This window comes from Sus scrofa, chromosome 1 (assembly GCF_054392235.1).
Source record: "Sus scrofa isolate SSC_HxYL_T2T_F1_AM1 chromosome 1, Sscrofa_HxYL_maternal_Yorkshire_Landrace_v2.0, whole genome shotgun sequence".
Lineage (NCBI taxonomy): Eukaryota > Metazoa > Chordata > Mammalia > Artiodactyla > Suidae > Sus > Sus scrofa.
This window is the reverse complement of record NC_139383.1, coordinates 164,133,896-164,149,794: the sequence shown is the minus strand read 5'-3', so window position 1 is coordinate 164,149,794 and position 15,899 is coordinate 164,133,896. Positions and strand designations below refer to the sequence as shown.

Genomic DNA, 15,899 nt, shown 5'->3' with positions numbered 1-15,899 from the left:
TCATACAAAGTAATGCACCTGTAGAAGTGGAAGGAGAAAAGCGCAGTATTTTATTTTTTATTTTTTACCATATATTTTCCCAAAAAATATATCAGAAGGGACAATTTTGAGGTCATGCATATGTTTTGAAAAATAATTCTGGGAAGGCTATCTCTACAATATAGATTTCTAGGCAAATTCTGACATATATAATGCAGTATCATAGGCAACTCTTTCATAGTTCTAAATATTCACAGGACAAGCTAATTAGTCCAGAAGCTCAGATTGCTTGAGAACCACATTTTGAAAAAGAATTATCACATGTGACCATATATTTTTCTATTTTTAAGAGCTTGAAATTTCTAAAACAACGCAGATTTTTTTTGCTCCAATAGGCGATCTCTGCATCCATCATGACTTCCTATAAGTGACGAAAGCTAGTTCTCACAGTGATATCATTAGACAGCACTCACATCTCACAGCACCATCAGGAGGCTACCCTGTACTGCAGTTTTAATCTTCAAACTTGATCTCCCACAAAGGCAAAGAGCAATTTCACTAAAATTGAACTGTTATGTAAATATAGCAGGTTGATAGAATATGCACAATTCAGAAAGAAAAAAAAAACACACTGAATTATGGAAATACAAAGAAAATAACTATGAAAAATGTTTCCAGTTACGAAGTAGTTGTTATGAGTTCTTTTTTTTTTTTTTTTTTTTTTTTTTTTTTTGTCTTTTTGCTATTTCTTGGGTCGCTCCCGCGGCATATGGAGGTTCCCAGGCTAGGGGTCGAATCGGAGCTATAGCCACCAGCCTACGCCAGAGCCACAGCAACGCGGGATCCGAGCCGCGTCTGCAACCTACACCACAGCTCAAGGCAACGCCGGATCGTTAACCCACTGAGCAAGGGCAGGGACTGAACCCGCAACCTCATGGTTCCTAGTCGGATTCGTTAACCACTGCGCCACGATGGGAACTCCCTATGAGTTCTTTTAATTATATATTTTAGGGAAATTTGACTTACTACTATATGCCTGCTAGCACATACTTACACTAGAAAGTACCTTTCGTATATAATTTAATACAAAGTTTTTACTTCAAGAATCTTGAGACCAAAGACTAAATCCATGACCACCTGTATACTAATTTTAATTAATGCTTTCTTAAATATGTGATACTACTTTCATCCTGTGAAATTAGAATAAGCAAAAAAAGACAATTTGTTCTATTTTTTTGTTTAAATAAAGTAAAAATAGGATGTTGAGATAAGAGTAAAGTAAGAAAAATCTTGAAACATTTATTTTTATTCAGAAGTCTTGTATTAGGTTTCACATTCAGCATTTGCAAATTTCATCCCTTGGTTACCAAGTGTGTTGATTTTGCATACCACTACTATGTGCAAGTGTGTCTAATGATGAATTGAGTAACTCTTGTTTCCTGTGAATGGTATGGGGATACTGGGTAGCCCTTGCCCCCACTATAAGTGGTGAGGAGCAGTTGAGTAGATTGCCTTCCACATGTTCTACTCTACAATGCTTCCTCATACCTGGTCTCAAACACCTGACATTTTACTTGGGGGAGACAAAAATGTGTCCTATAAAATAAAGCCACTCTTTTTAAAATTTCTGAATTTAGAAAATGATAGCTTTACATATCAAGTAGATAGGAAGTAGCCTGACCAAAAATTGGGAGGTCTGGAAAGCATGCATGCAAAGGGAGCTCAGTGTCAGAAAGCAGAAATATTTAGGCGTTCTACAAGTAAGGAAGTGTTTTTCACAAACCACAGAAATATGCAATGCTGGAGGAGTCTGTTCATTGCTTTTATTCATTTTGGATCCCAAGAAACATTTTATTTGCAACAAGTAAATGATTGCAAAAAAGATTGGCCAGTGGAGTAGATGTTTACTCTATCACCTCCAGCTCAGTGGTTCCAGGGAATTTGATCTATATGCCTAAGTGTTTTCTGACTCCAAATTAAATACATATTTGTTGGGAAAAAATTGGGAAATACCACAATAAGAATATACTAAAGGAAATAAAAATCATAATTGAAAATATACTTCTCTATTTTGTATTTACTTTTTAAACAAATAGTGGATTTCCCATTGTGGCTCAGCAGGTTAAGCATCTGACTAGTATCCATGAGGATGTGGGTTCAATCCCTGGCCTTGCTCAGTGGATAAAGGATCTGGCATTGCTGTGAGCTGCAGCATAGGTCACAGATGTGCTTTGGATCTGGCATGGCAGTGACTGTGGTATATAGGCCGGCAGCTGCAGCTCCAATTCAAGCCTTAGCCTGGGAACTTCCATATGCTGCAGGTGTGGCCATAAAAAGCAAAAATAAATAAATAAATAGCAAACATTGCTCTCTTAAAATTTCTTAGATATCTAATTTATTGGACAAAGTTAGCCTATCATATGTCTAGATAATATATTTAGCACTATGCCATTTATAATTTTCAGTGTTACTGTAGGATAACTACATTCAGTACTTTAAATCTATTTCTTTATAAAAATGATACCTCTGGAGTTACTCACAAAATTGCTTGAGTGTATACACTATTTAAGATACTCAGGAATACAGGTTAGCTATTTCCTAACACAATTTTAACAGATTATATAAGAATTTCTTCTTTCACAAAACATGAGAACACATACTGGAGGGTAAGGAAAATTTTATATGTAATTTCTAATATTGAAAGGAATGTGCAAAAATTTCATATATTTATACATTATTAGTGATTGTATAAATTTGTACAAGCTTTTCAAAATAAATTAACAAGGGTCTAAAATTATGTATGTATTTCTCTACTTCTTGAAATAAAAAGTTTGTTGAAAATAAAATCACCACACATGGCAAATACTCAGTAAATGTCAACTATTAGTGCTAATAACCACAATGCAGTGGAAATTGTTTGAATTAAGTGAACAGTGTTACCAGTACAGAACAGCTACTGAGTTTAGTTAGATCGTTAGTCAATACTTTTCTTGACTAATTTCTAGAGGAAATGCATAATTTTTACCCTTTGCTATCTTAATTGGCTCAAACACCCTTCACGGCAGAAAGAAAGCTAACCAGTGAAGAATTATATTGCCCATCATTTTCTGACACAACAAAAACATGTTTTGCATACATAATATAATAGGTTTTTATGTGTTGTTGGGTATTTCTTCAGAAAATAGCTGTAGGCATACAAAGATGTTTTCTGAAAATTCAATAAAACTGCATGGGACCAATTCGAGATTCTAAAATATCATCTCATTGATTCCATTATTGTAATGTCCTTTGTGTCATGTAATTATGATCATAAATTGGCAAAATGTTTAGCTTGTTATGTGTACATTTCCTAAGGAAGAACTAAGAATTTGTGCTGATTATTAATTCCAGCCATGACTGAGGGTTTTCTAAATTGCAGTAATCATTTACCAGGCTATTATTTTGCATACAACTTTGGCCTTGGAGGTTGTTTATTGTATCTGTTGAATTTGAATTCGGGTGGAATAGGTTTATTGTATCTGTTGAATTTGAATTCGGGTGGAATAGGTTGCCCAGGCATGTTTCAGAAATATAACCGTGCTATCTAAATATATAAATTACCATTTTTTTGGCCAACTGGCTAAACATTACCACTCAGTAAATGGCGATCAATGTGCAGGAGAGAACCAAAGGAATATTGAGTACAGACGTCTCCAAATTGAAAGCTCAGATAGGTTTATTATGGCTATATTTGTGAGAAAGCATTCATACCCAAATCTCTCTTTTTGTGCAGAGATAATCATATGCCAGCAGCAGATAGAAAACTAAAGAGAGGAGTGGTGTGAATCTATAATTCTAATTGTCTCATACGGAGAGAAATATGGCCTGTAGGAAGAATAATACAATTTTTTTGAAAATGTACAATAAGAGCTATAAAAATAACAGTATTGTTTATATGAGACTATGGTGGCATACAATTACTGGTTTTCAGCTTATTGCTATCATCCACAATGGAAAATAGTAGTCAAGAGCAGTAATGATGCTGGTCCTGAAACGGCAGCATTAGAATTACATGGGTTGCTTCCACGTCATGACTGCTGTAGAAATTATCATACGAAGTCAAGTAAGTCAAACAGAGAAAGACACATATCATAAGAGATCACTATTATGTTGAATCTAATAAAAAATGATTCAAAAGAACTTACCAAACAGAAACAAACTCAAAGATTTTGAATCCAAATTCATGGTTACCAAAGGGGAAATGTAGGGCAGAGGGATAAATTAGGGGGTTGGGAGTGACATAAACATACTACTATACATAAAATTATAGGGTGATTTACTCAATACTGTGTAATAACCTATATGGGAAAAGAGTCTGAAAAGGAATGGATGTGTGTTTATGTATAACTGATTTACTTTGCTGTACACCTGAAACTAACACAAACTTTCTTTTTGTCTTTTTAGGGCCTCACCCACAGCATATGGAGGTTCCCAGGCTAGGGGTCAAATTGGAGCTACAGCTGCCGATTTACACCATAGCCACAGCAACACAGGATCCTTACCCCACTGAGCGAAGCCAGGGATCGCACCCATAACCTCATGGTTAGTAGTTGGATTTGTTTTCCGCTGCGCCAAAACGGGAACTCCACACAAACTTTCCAGGTCAAGTATACTACAGTAAAATTTATTTAAAAAAAAAAAAAAATCACTTGGGAACTTGTTAGAACTGCAAATTTCCAGCCCCACCCAGACATACTAAATAATAAACTCTCAGGGTGGTGCACTAAAAGCTATTTTATAATAAGCATTCTGAGCAGTTCTAATGCATGCTAAAATTTGAGAGCCACTGTACTAGACAAAGGCAGCTTAGGATAACTGTTAAAATATGAACAGCAATCAGTTAATAGTGATCAGTTTTGTCAAATGCATGGGTATTTACCTGTTCTACTGGCTCTCAGCTTCCTAACTCTGCTTTATTTGTCATAATAGCCACAATCACTGCATGATGAATACCTTCCCTAGGATATAATCTAGATGGGGGCATGGAATCCGGCTCCTCTGTTTACTGCCTGTTCCCCAGCAACTGGCATGGTGCCTGGTATATAGAAGGTAATTTAATACATATTTATTCAATGAGTAAATGGCTGAAAGTTCAGTAATTTAGCTACACATTAAATTATGCTAATGGATAATATTAGTAGCAATCAATTTTAACATATAGATAAATAGATGTATTCAGCTTTATTAATAATAGAATCCTCCCCACTTATCCCTGGGGGATAATGTTCCAAGGTGCCCTGCTCGATGCCTAAAACCTTTGGATAGTAAAGAACCTATACTATGTATTCCTATGCATAAATACCTAGCGTTAACACTTAATTTATAAGTTAGACATAGTAAAAGATTAACACCTATAATGTAATAAAATAGAATAATTATAGCATATACTGTAATAAAAGTTATGTGAATGTGATCTCTTTCTCAAGATATCTTATTGCACATGTTTAATCATTCATGCACTGTGGCCACAACTTTTCCTATTTGAGATGGCTCAGCAAAGTAGCACAATTTTCTTTTTCCTTCTTCACAATTTTACAGATAGAATATTTGTTCTTACCATAGACTTTAGCAACCTCAGCATGAGATTTATTTTCTGTTAAGTGGAGAATTTCACCTTTTCACTTAAAGGAAACACTTAATGGCTGCTGTTTGACATATTCAATTGCCAGCATCACCACCCTTGTGTTTTGAGGCCATTATTAAGTAAAAGAAACGTCACTTGAACACAAGCACTGTGATATTGTGGTGTCAGTGGTCTAATAACCGAGATGGATATGAAGTAACTGAGGCACTGGACTAAGGGATGATTCACATCCCAGGTGTGGTGGAGCAGGATTTCATCACACTATGCAGAACACTGGCAATTCAAAACATATACTGTTTATTTATGAAATTTTCCATTTAATATTTTATACTCTGGTTAACTTAGAACTCAGAAAGCAAAACCATGGGTAAAAGGGGACTCCCGTAACATGTAACATGTAAATCTTGCATCCTGGAATGGAAACTAATTTTAGTCAACGTGGTTTAACAAGTGTGAGAAATATTTCATATTTAAAATTTGTATAATTTGAGACCACCATGTTCATAAATGTACCACTCACCTTCCAGAGATTAATTTAATGCATATCTTTGGAATTAGTTGGTAAAATTTGAAATGCTGGCAAACTTTTGGTGCTGGGTTGTGTGTCAAAGTGTGTTAAAGTGTTGTGTTTTTGTACTTTGATGAAAAGAATCCTGGACTGAAAAACAGCCCTAAAAATAGGGTATTCAACCAAAACATTAAATGAGAAAAATAAATTGCAGCAATTGTGGTTAATAGCAATTCCATATAGTATCCAAAATATCATATTCACTTAGCAATAGAACTAAACAGTACTTTAGACTGTGCCACTTTGTTTTTTTAGAACTTATTTCATAGTAAGAGTAAATTTTCTATTGTGAATTCTGAAATTTATCACTATGAAATGATCTTGAAAGTGTTTATTTCCTCCTAACTTGACTCTATTGATTTAACTGGTTAGTGACCCTATTCTTGTGAAGTGCTTACTAGGTAATTAGGAGAAAATAGTGCAATTGTCAAAATTTAGATTATGGTTGAAACAAATACTACATATCAGAACCTAATATCCTCAAACAATTTATTTTCCACTCAAGGGTGAAATCTCAGTGTGAGTTGCTTAATCCAACACTGCCATCAACACCAAGTTAACATCTTTTCCTCTCTAGGAAGAGTAACTAGTTAGAGTCATCACTCTCAAAATATGATCTTAGGTTTCAATACACTTGTGTGTCAGATGAGAGATATTTTAGTGGTCTCTATGCTTTTAAATTTGCATAATTAATATATAACAATTACTAAAAAATTCCTGATGACTGTTAGTACACATAGTACTTCTTTAGCTTTTCTGACAAGATTAAAAAAAAAAAAAACCACATCCATCAATGTAATGACTAATTTAAAATATTTCCCACTAAAACACCGGATGCCTTATACTTATATTGGATTCTTAAAATATATTTTATAAATGTTAAAACATTGGATCTTCAGTCCAGATTTTAATAAATACGAAAGATATGAAACAGCAAGTTCGTTGTAGTCATAATCAAATCCCCACTGTATTTATTGTCAGGGGAAGAGAAACAGGAGATTTGGAATAGTTCTCTATAACAATGGAATAACATTTCTCCCCTGATAGCTTTAAAAGAACCAAGAGAGCTGTTATTTCAGAAGCAATTGCTTCTGTTTAGTATTAAAACAGTTGGTTTTACTAAAATTAAACAATGTTCTTAGATTGACTTTTATAGTAGTAAGTTGTGCTTAGGATGGGTTGATAAGGTGCTAAATAAACAGCTGCTTAATACACTAACTTCCTCAAAGTCGTATTATTGTTATTTATTATAGTTGTTTTGGCAGAAGATGATTATTGCATTGGGAAGGATGTTGAATTTGTATGTCTTTGGGAAACTTAGTGGAATATATCTAGTGGATGAAATTTCAAGACTCCAAACCCCATGAAAGGAGATGAGATAATTAAAGGAAAGATTGTTGAGAGAAAAACTGTACACTGAGGGCAGAATGAGGGGAGTCACTGGTATTTTAAAAACTGAGAAAGAAGAAATAATTCAGGAAGACAGAGATGAAATCACAACCCCCCAAAAAAATTCTCAGTAGAGGTTAGAATCAAGAATCCCAAAGAGACAACCTTTCAAGAAGGAAACGGTACACAGTGTCAAAGGCAAAGGAGAGACTGTTACAATATCTTTTATTTACTAGAAAATACTAAAGCACTGTCAGTGTGATGCTCTGCAGTGGTTACTTTAAGCTACAATCCTAGGGGTGGGTGGATTAGTTGTTTTATCACAACCTCCAATTTAGTGAGGAATGATGAATCCCACACTCGGACAGAACCTGCACAGTTGTCCTGGCCATCCATCAGTCAAAGCGCAGACTTTATAAAGCACTATAACAAAGCTATAAGTTAGTTTCATTAGTTAATCTGGTGATTTTCAAGAGATGTTAGACTGAATAAAATATTTTAAAGATATTCTTTTCTTATTAAGTATAAGTATAGAGAAGGTTCTGCTCTATACAGTCTTTGGATGGAGCCAGTGGATTGATCTCCAAATTGCCTTTGTTTCTGGTTGAGAATTCTAAGCATTTGACTTGCCAGAGAGTCTTAACTGAATATTGGCCAGAGTATTGTCACATTTTTCTTAAGTGAACTGTAACACAAACTAAAGTTTCTAGATAGCTGGGATTTCTTTGAATCTGCAAAAAATGATTCCTTTTGTGTCTACCTGATAAAAATATCTGTCTAATGAATAGTTACCTGTAGGACAGATTTCAATCTGAGATATTCTTTTATTTAACCTAAAAAGATAATTATAGGAACCTCCTTGAATATTGTAGAAACTAGTTATTCATAACAAAAAGACTTCCCGGTTTTCAGTAGAGATCCTGTGAGCTAAGGACCAAATTGACCATTGGAATTGTCAATGTAGTTGACCTGTGCCAGGGAAGTTTCAGTGTTTTTCTGGAAGTCAAAAGCTCCTGGCAATCAGCAGAGGAAAAAATGGGAAGTCAGAGAGGGCTGAAAACACCCAGATTGACAAAGTCCCCATTCTCATTGCCAGGTGTATTCTTCTCTTTTGATAAATAATAGGTATAGTTGAATTTCCTTCATAATAAGAGTGAAGAAGGTAAAAATATTTAAAATCTCCTAAACTTTAAAACAATAAAATTGTTCGACTGTGTTTTAAAATAGCACAAATATTTATTTTTCAATTTATTATTGTGGTACTTTTAAAAACAAGAATTAATTTCTTTTTGCTTTATGTATCTCTGTCCAATAGAAATGTCATTGCCTTAACAAAGAATACAGAATTTTAATTTCAATGAAAAATAATTTAAGAATATTATTTGACAAACATTTCATATCAAATAATATTTTTAACTGATTTTTAAAATTCAAAGACAAAAAAATGTGTAGAGACATTCTTCCTCAACAACAGAAGAAATGTTACATTAATATGTCTAAAACATTGTTTCAAGAGAAAGACCTTTCGAGAAGTAAAGAACTCCTTAGGGTTCTTTCTCAGTGCTTCAGATGATGTTTTGTATATAGTATCTTTAATCATATCCTCTGCATTACAATGGGAAGTTATACTAGAATAGATCTCCATGTCAAATATTAAACTATTTTTTTAAATGTTACATGTTTTTTTTTTCTTTTTTTCTTTTTTTAAATTATTTCCCCAATACAGTTTTTTTTTCCTGCTGCCCAGCATGGTGACCCAGTTACACATACATGTACACATTCTATTTTCTCACATTATCATGCTCCATAATAAGTGACTAGACATAGTTCCCAGCGCTACACAGCAGGATCTCATTGCTAATCCATTCCAAAGGCAATAATTTACATCTATTAACCCCAAGCTCCCCATCCACCCCACTCCCTCCCCCTCCCTCTTGGCAACCACAAGTCTATTCTCCAAGTCCATGATTTTCTTTTCTGTGGAAAGGTTCATTTGTGCCGTATATTGGATTCCAGATATGTGATATTGTATGGTATTTGTCTTTCTCTTTCTGACTTACTTCACTCAGTATGAGAGTCTCTAGTTCCATCCATATTGCTGCAATGGCATTATTTCATTCTTTTTTATGGCTGAGTAGTATTCCATTGTGTATATATACCACCTCTTCCTAATCCAATGATCTGTCAATGGACATTTGGGTTGTTTCCATGTCTTGGCTATGGTGAATAGTGCTGCAGTGAACATGTGGGTGCATGTGTCTTTTTTTAAGGAAAGTTTTGTCTGGATGTATGACCAAGAGTGGGATTGCTGGGTTATATGGTAGTTCTATGTATAGATTTCTAAGGTACCTCCATACTGTTCTCCATAGTGGTTGTACTATTTACCAATCTAGGTGATAGTCACCTATCTACTCCAACAGTTAATGGGGTACATGTAATGCAAAGGACTGCCACTTCATTTTGGTACCTACATGAGTAAGTCCTTCCCCAAAATGTCTTTTAGAAACACGCAAGTTCCAAAAGATCTATTTGGTTTAAATTCCTGTCTTAATTGGAACTGTTGAAATTATCTCATTCTTACAGTCTAGGAGCAAGGAGATGACACCACAATTGCTTAAAATAGATATACTAATTCCTTTCTCAAAAACACAATTTTCCGTGCTATTAGCCTAAAGAGGTAATAGAAAATATGTAAGAAGTTTAATATTGAAACATGTGCTTGATATTTATCTGACCTTAGCCTCTATTTAGTTCTTTTTTAATAAGGCACTATTTGCTATTTTATTTCTAAGCCTTGAGCAATAGGCTTATTATACATAGCAGTAAACATTTTTAGCCCAATTAATCTTATAAATGGAAAAAGGAGATAATGAATGATATTCAAATATAAAAAATTTATGTGCATGTTCTTTAGCAATCTATGCAAGAATACTTTTTCTTTCTTAAATAAAAGTAACATCTTTTTTTACATATGATTAGTATATGAAATACTTTATGATGGTTTAAACCTACCATATGCTTTCAAGACATAAGAGTAATTAAGATAAATTTTAAAGAATTTTAAAGATTACTTATTAACCTTGTGATCTAAGGCTTTTGATATTCCACATGAGAAATATTTAAATACCTTCCCCAATTTTCTACCAATGTCTGAATTTTATTACAATAAAAAGTTGAAGAGTTTGAATATGAAATTACATAATACAGTCTGAGTGTAAATGTTTTTATATTTTTACATAGGAATGCTTGATTAAAGCATTTTTAATTTCTCCTTCACCCCAATAACATAGTCCCAAACAAACTGTTCACTTAATACATACTCTCATATTTAAATAAAATACGACTGCTCCTATGTAAATAAAGCAGTCCCTGTAGGGGACTGCAGTTAATACTGTTGTTGACATTCTTAGGGTGCTGCGCATTTATGCAACAGCAAATGGGTGTGCAGTGCTGTCATTATTTCCAATCTTTAAAATAGAAACAGCAGCAGCAACAGTTTTTCCGCTAGTAATGTTCAATTTGATCGAACTGCTCTGTCTAGATGGTAGTTTTATTAGATCAGTCTTCCACCATGGAAGCCTAATGGAAGAATGGTGATTTAGTGTAAATTTTCCCCTACGATTACTCTCCTAGGAGATTAGTTCTCTAATTTGTGCTTCATGAGCTTATTATTACTTTAGAATCATTTTGGCTAAAATTTGAAAAATCTTTGAAACAAATGAATCCCAGAATTCTTATTAAGCACAGAAAGCAATAAAATGTAAATTTATTACACCGAATTGGAGCTGCTGGGTATTGTCTGTTTAATTCTTTATTACTAGTATATTTCTTTTTGGTGCTCTTGGAATCAGACAATATTGCTTTTAGGTAATATCCACCATTAAATAATGTAAACATCTTTAATCACTTGACAGGATACCTTGCCTCTCACTGATCATACTATCAATTTTGCTTTTGTGAATATGGAATACTGTTTTTATATCAACTTTCTCACTAATCACTTTTAAAACCTTTACGCCAAACTGTTTATAACAGGTGGAATGAATTGTAATTTTGTTGTTTAGCTTATTACATTTAAATGCCAAACAATGAAACAACTGTTTTTAAATTTTATTTTCTCTGAAGGTAATTACTAATGTGAATGTCACAAATTTGTATTCTATTCAAAGTGATCTTTATATCTGTATGTTAACAACAGTGCAAGGTATTAGCATTTCAAATTATCTTTACAGCAACGTACAAAAAGTGTTATGAGCCTAAGTTGGTATAAAAGAAAAGGAAATTATATGATTTAGTCAGTTTGGTCAATCATTTTATTAAAAAATTTAACAACTAATTTTAACTCAAGGCTTATATTATTTTAGTAATTTACAAATTAATTTTGATTTGTTAATTTTTGCTTTCTCTTCTCCTTTTCATCTTTTTATCATCATCTTTTCTCTTGCCTCTGTCTCTCTTTCTTTGGTCTAAATTATTTTCTATTTTGAAAAAAATTTATTATTATTATTATTATAATTATTATTTTGTCTTTTTAGGGCCATACCCACGACACGTGAAGTTCCCAGGCTAGGGGTCTAATCTGAGCTACAGCTACCAGCCTATACCACAGCCATAGCAATGCCAGATCTGAGCCGCATCTTTGACTTACACCATAACTCACAGCAATGCCAGATCCTTAACCCATTGAGCAAGGTCAGGATTGAACCTGCAACCTCATGGTTCCTAGTTAGATTCATTTCTGCTGCACCACGACAGGAACTCCTGGAAAAAATTTTAAATGTTACCAAGTCATAGGTGAAGTTAAGTGAGCAAGTTGAGGCAGAACACAAATAACTATGGCAACACTATCTTATTTACCAAAAAGAAAATTAAAATTTGGGAGTTCCCTTGTGGTGCAGCAGGTTAAGGATCTGGGATTGCTTCAGCTGTGATGCGGGTCATATCTGCAGCATGGATTCGATCCCAGGCCCAGGAACTTCCACATGCTGCTAATGTGGGCCCCAGAAATGAAATTAAAACTTGTTAGCAGAGGAAATGAATTTTGAATTGAGAAATGATTCAAATGACTTCATCCTTGCTACTTTCTTTATATTAAAAATTACTTCCCTCATATCTTTCACACTCTATTATTATAACATTTTATAACTCTTCATGACCTCGAACCATCTTTCTTTTGTATCACCTGCTGTTTATATTTTGGTACCTTGCTCTAACACATTGTGACATTCCTTTTTTTGGAATGCATTATATCATCAGGAACAAGGTACAGATTTGTAATAGTGTGATCGTGTGATTTTTTTTTTTCAGTGGTCTTTATCTCAACCTTAATTTTATTTTTGAGTTAAGATCTAATAACTACTTGTGTAGGAATTAAGCACAAATACTTGAAGGACTCATGTAATACAAGGAGTAAGAGATCTTCAATATCTGTAAAACCTTGCTTCAATTTTATCATTCTTATGCAGATATTTATTAAGGGAGATGGAATCTTATACACATAAGCACATTGTCATCTTTCCAATTTATTATTGTTATTTTATAGCACAATAAATAGTAGTAGTATTTTGGTAAGGCACTTGAGGATATAATTGACATATTAAAGTTTTAAAAAAATCTGTTGATTTCATTAATGGTTACCACAGACATATCTTATCCATATTTATAATTAGGAAATATCCTATAAAATATTAAACACTTTGCCTTGTTAATTGTAAAATGTATCTTAAAAAAATTTTTTTTTAATTTTTTGTCTTTTTAGGGCTGCACCCCCAGCATATGGAAGTTCCCTGGCTCAGGATCCAGTCGGAGCTGCTGCTGCCAGCCTACACCACTGCCACAGCAAGATGGGATCCAGGTCGCGTCTATGACCTACACCACAGCTCATGGCAGTGCTGGATCCTTAACCCACTGAGCAAGGCCAGGGATTGAACCCACACCTCTTGGATACTAGTCAGGTTTGTTACCGCTGAGCCACGAAGGGAACACCTGTAAAATATATTTTAATATCATCTTTCACTAAATCTTTTTCTAAAATGTGGCTTGTTTAATTTTTATTCCTAATTAAGCATCCAGTAGACTAAAATTATTGCATCTATAACAATACATACCACAATGTTAGAGCATCCTGAGCAAGATGCTGGGTTGGTGTAGCTTGGATGTAGAATGGGAGAGAGATTTGGAGAAGGGAAAGAGATTGGGTTATACTTGGGTAGATATTTAAGTTGATCCTGACAATCACAGTAATGCTGTTTATAGTGGCTATTAGTTGATTTTTCTGTTCAGCCTCACCATTGGACTGCCACATCCCAACCTCCCCACACACAATCACTGTATTTTGGTTTAAAAAGCATTCTCTTTTTATGGAAATATCATTACATATTTTCAGATGGGTCTGCCTTGCCTCAGTGATCCTCCAGCTTCATCCCTTGCAAAGAAAGACGTGAACATGACACTTAAGCCTTGCCAGTCAAGGTGTTGCCTTTCTTGGGCCTTTCTTAGGGATATAAGATTCCATACAGGTGTGGATGTTACTTCCTTTTTTTTTTTCTTTTTAGGGCCACATCTGCGGCATGTGGAAGTGCCCAGGCTAAGGGTCAAATCGGAGCTGCAATTGCCTGTCTATGCCACAGCAACGTGGGATCCGAGCCACATCTGTGACTTATGCCACAGCTCATGGCAATGGGTTGGATCCTCAACCTACTAGGCGAGGCCAGGGATCAAACCCACATCTTCATGGATACTAGCCATGTAATTAACCCACTGAACTGCAACAGGAGCGTTCCTTCTTAAACCACCATGGAAGAGTTTATTGGGATAGTGGGGTTGGGGAGAAAAAAGCTATAATGAATATTAAGCAGAGTCCTCATAAGGGATATTATATTTGAAAACTCAACCAATACCTTCATGACTCAGCCCCATCTAAAAAATTGAGATTTCTGTCTAAGTCAGTGGTTTCTATGATTATTATCCTTAAAAATGGTTGTATCTTTGAGGAATTCCTGTCATCGCTCAGTGGAAATGAATCTGACTAGTATCTATGAGGATGCAGGTTTGATTCTTGGCCTCTCTCAGTGGGTTAAGGATCTAGCGTTGCTGTGAGCTGTGGTGTAGGTTGCAGACAAGGCTTGGATCTGGCGTTGCTGTGGCTTTGGCGTAGGCCGATGGCTCCTTCCCCAATTGTATCCCTAGCCTGGGAACCTCCATATATCATGAATTCGGCCCTAAAAAGACCAAAAGAGAAAAAAAAAAGTTGTATCTTTGGAAAAAACCTGATATGTACATCCCAACTGTGAAATTTTCTTTTATTGTCTCGTATTTTAGATGTCATAGCTTACATGTCATTTTATAGTGTGAATATTTATCACTAGAGGTACATGCTAAGTAAATGTTTAGTCTTCATTAAATATCACAAATGTCTGATTTAGTTAAATATATAAGGTAAAATTCAGGTATCTTTTTTCACTTTCTACAACTATAAATAAACAATAAAATCTCTTCACTAAGTTTGATGCATGTTTTAGTTTAAGTATTTTGTATTTGAATAATAGATGTACTGATTTTTGTTCATTTGTTCATTTCTGTTGATTGAAAAAAATGGCAGGAAATATTTTTGGTCTTGTCTAAAAGAAAGATGAGAAATATGCACTTAAGATTTTATGATTCTTGCCTTATTTTAGGCAGCAACTGTATTTGTCCCTCTGCCAAAAGCTTAGGTTAATTAAGTTCCTAGCCTGTCTGTAACTGTCAGACATATACACTTGCATACACATGTGTGCATATGTGTACACACACATACACACAAACTTTGGGTACAATCTACCCCAGTATATAGAGGCCATACTGTGCTTATAGGAAATTCCAGTCACCCTAGATAGTGGGAATTTTCAGCAGTAAGTGATCTCCAAAGAAAGAGAAAACTGTCTGTTCTAACCAACCTGATATTGGTGAAGAATAGTATTTTCATTTGGGGCTCAATACTACATTTTGTCCTCTGATTAAATGCATAGAAACCTTTTTATCATTTGAAAATCTTGCATAACAGGAGAGTTTTTGGCATTGTATACATTATGGTAAAATTCTAGGGCAGGAAAGCAATGCAAAGGTAGTGCAGAGTTTTTTTGTTTTTTATTTTTGGCCATAGGTTTCATGTGGAAGTTCCGGGGTCAGGGATCAAATCTGCCACAGCTGTAGCCAGAACTACAGCAGTGGAAATGCCAGATCCTTAACCTGCTGAGCAATGAGAGATCTCCTAGACTTTTTATCATGAGATCTTAGTTGGGCTAAATTGCTTAGCAATGAATAAATAGTTCTTATTTGCCAAGAGATTAATATATTTCTTAG

General features: G+C 34.5%; 1 protein-coding gene across 5 annotated transcripts in view; it reads left to right on the top strand.

Annotated features, from left to right (window-relative positions):
* Positions 1–15,899, top strand: part of DOK6 (docking protein 6) — a 402,580-nt gene that overhangs the window by 68,691 nt on the left and 317,990 nt on the right. For 2 of the 5 annotated variants that reach the window (XM_085018104.1, XM_085018102.1), the window contains exon 1: positions 13,318–13,513. The exons of the other annotated variants lie outside the window; for them this stretch is intronic. The gene's annotated coding sequence lies outside the window, so the exon portion shown is untranslated. Of the gene's footprint in view, positions 1–13,317; positions 13,514–15,899 lie in introns of those variants that run through there. 5 annotated transcript variants of the gene reach the window in all.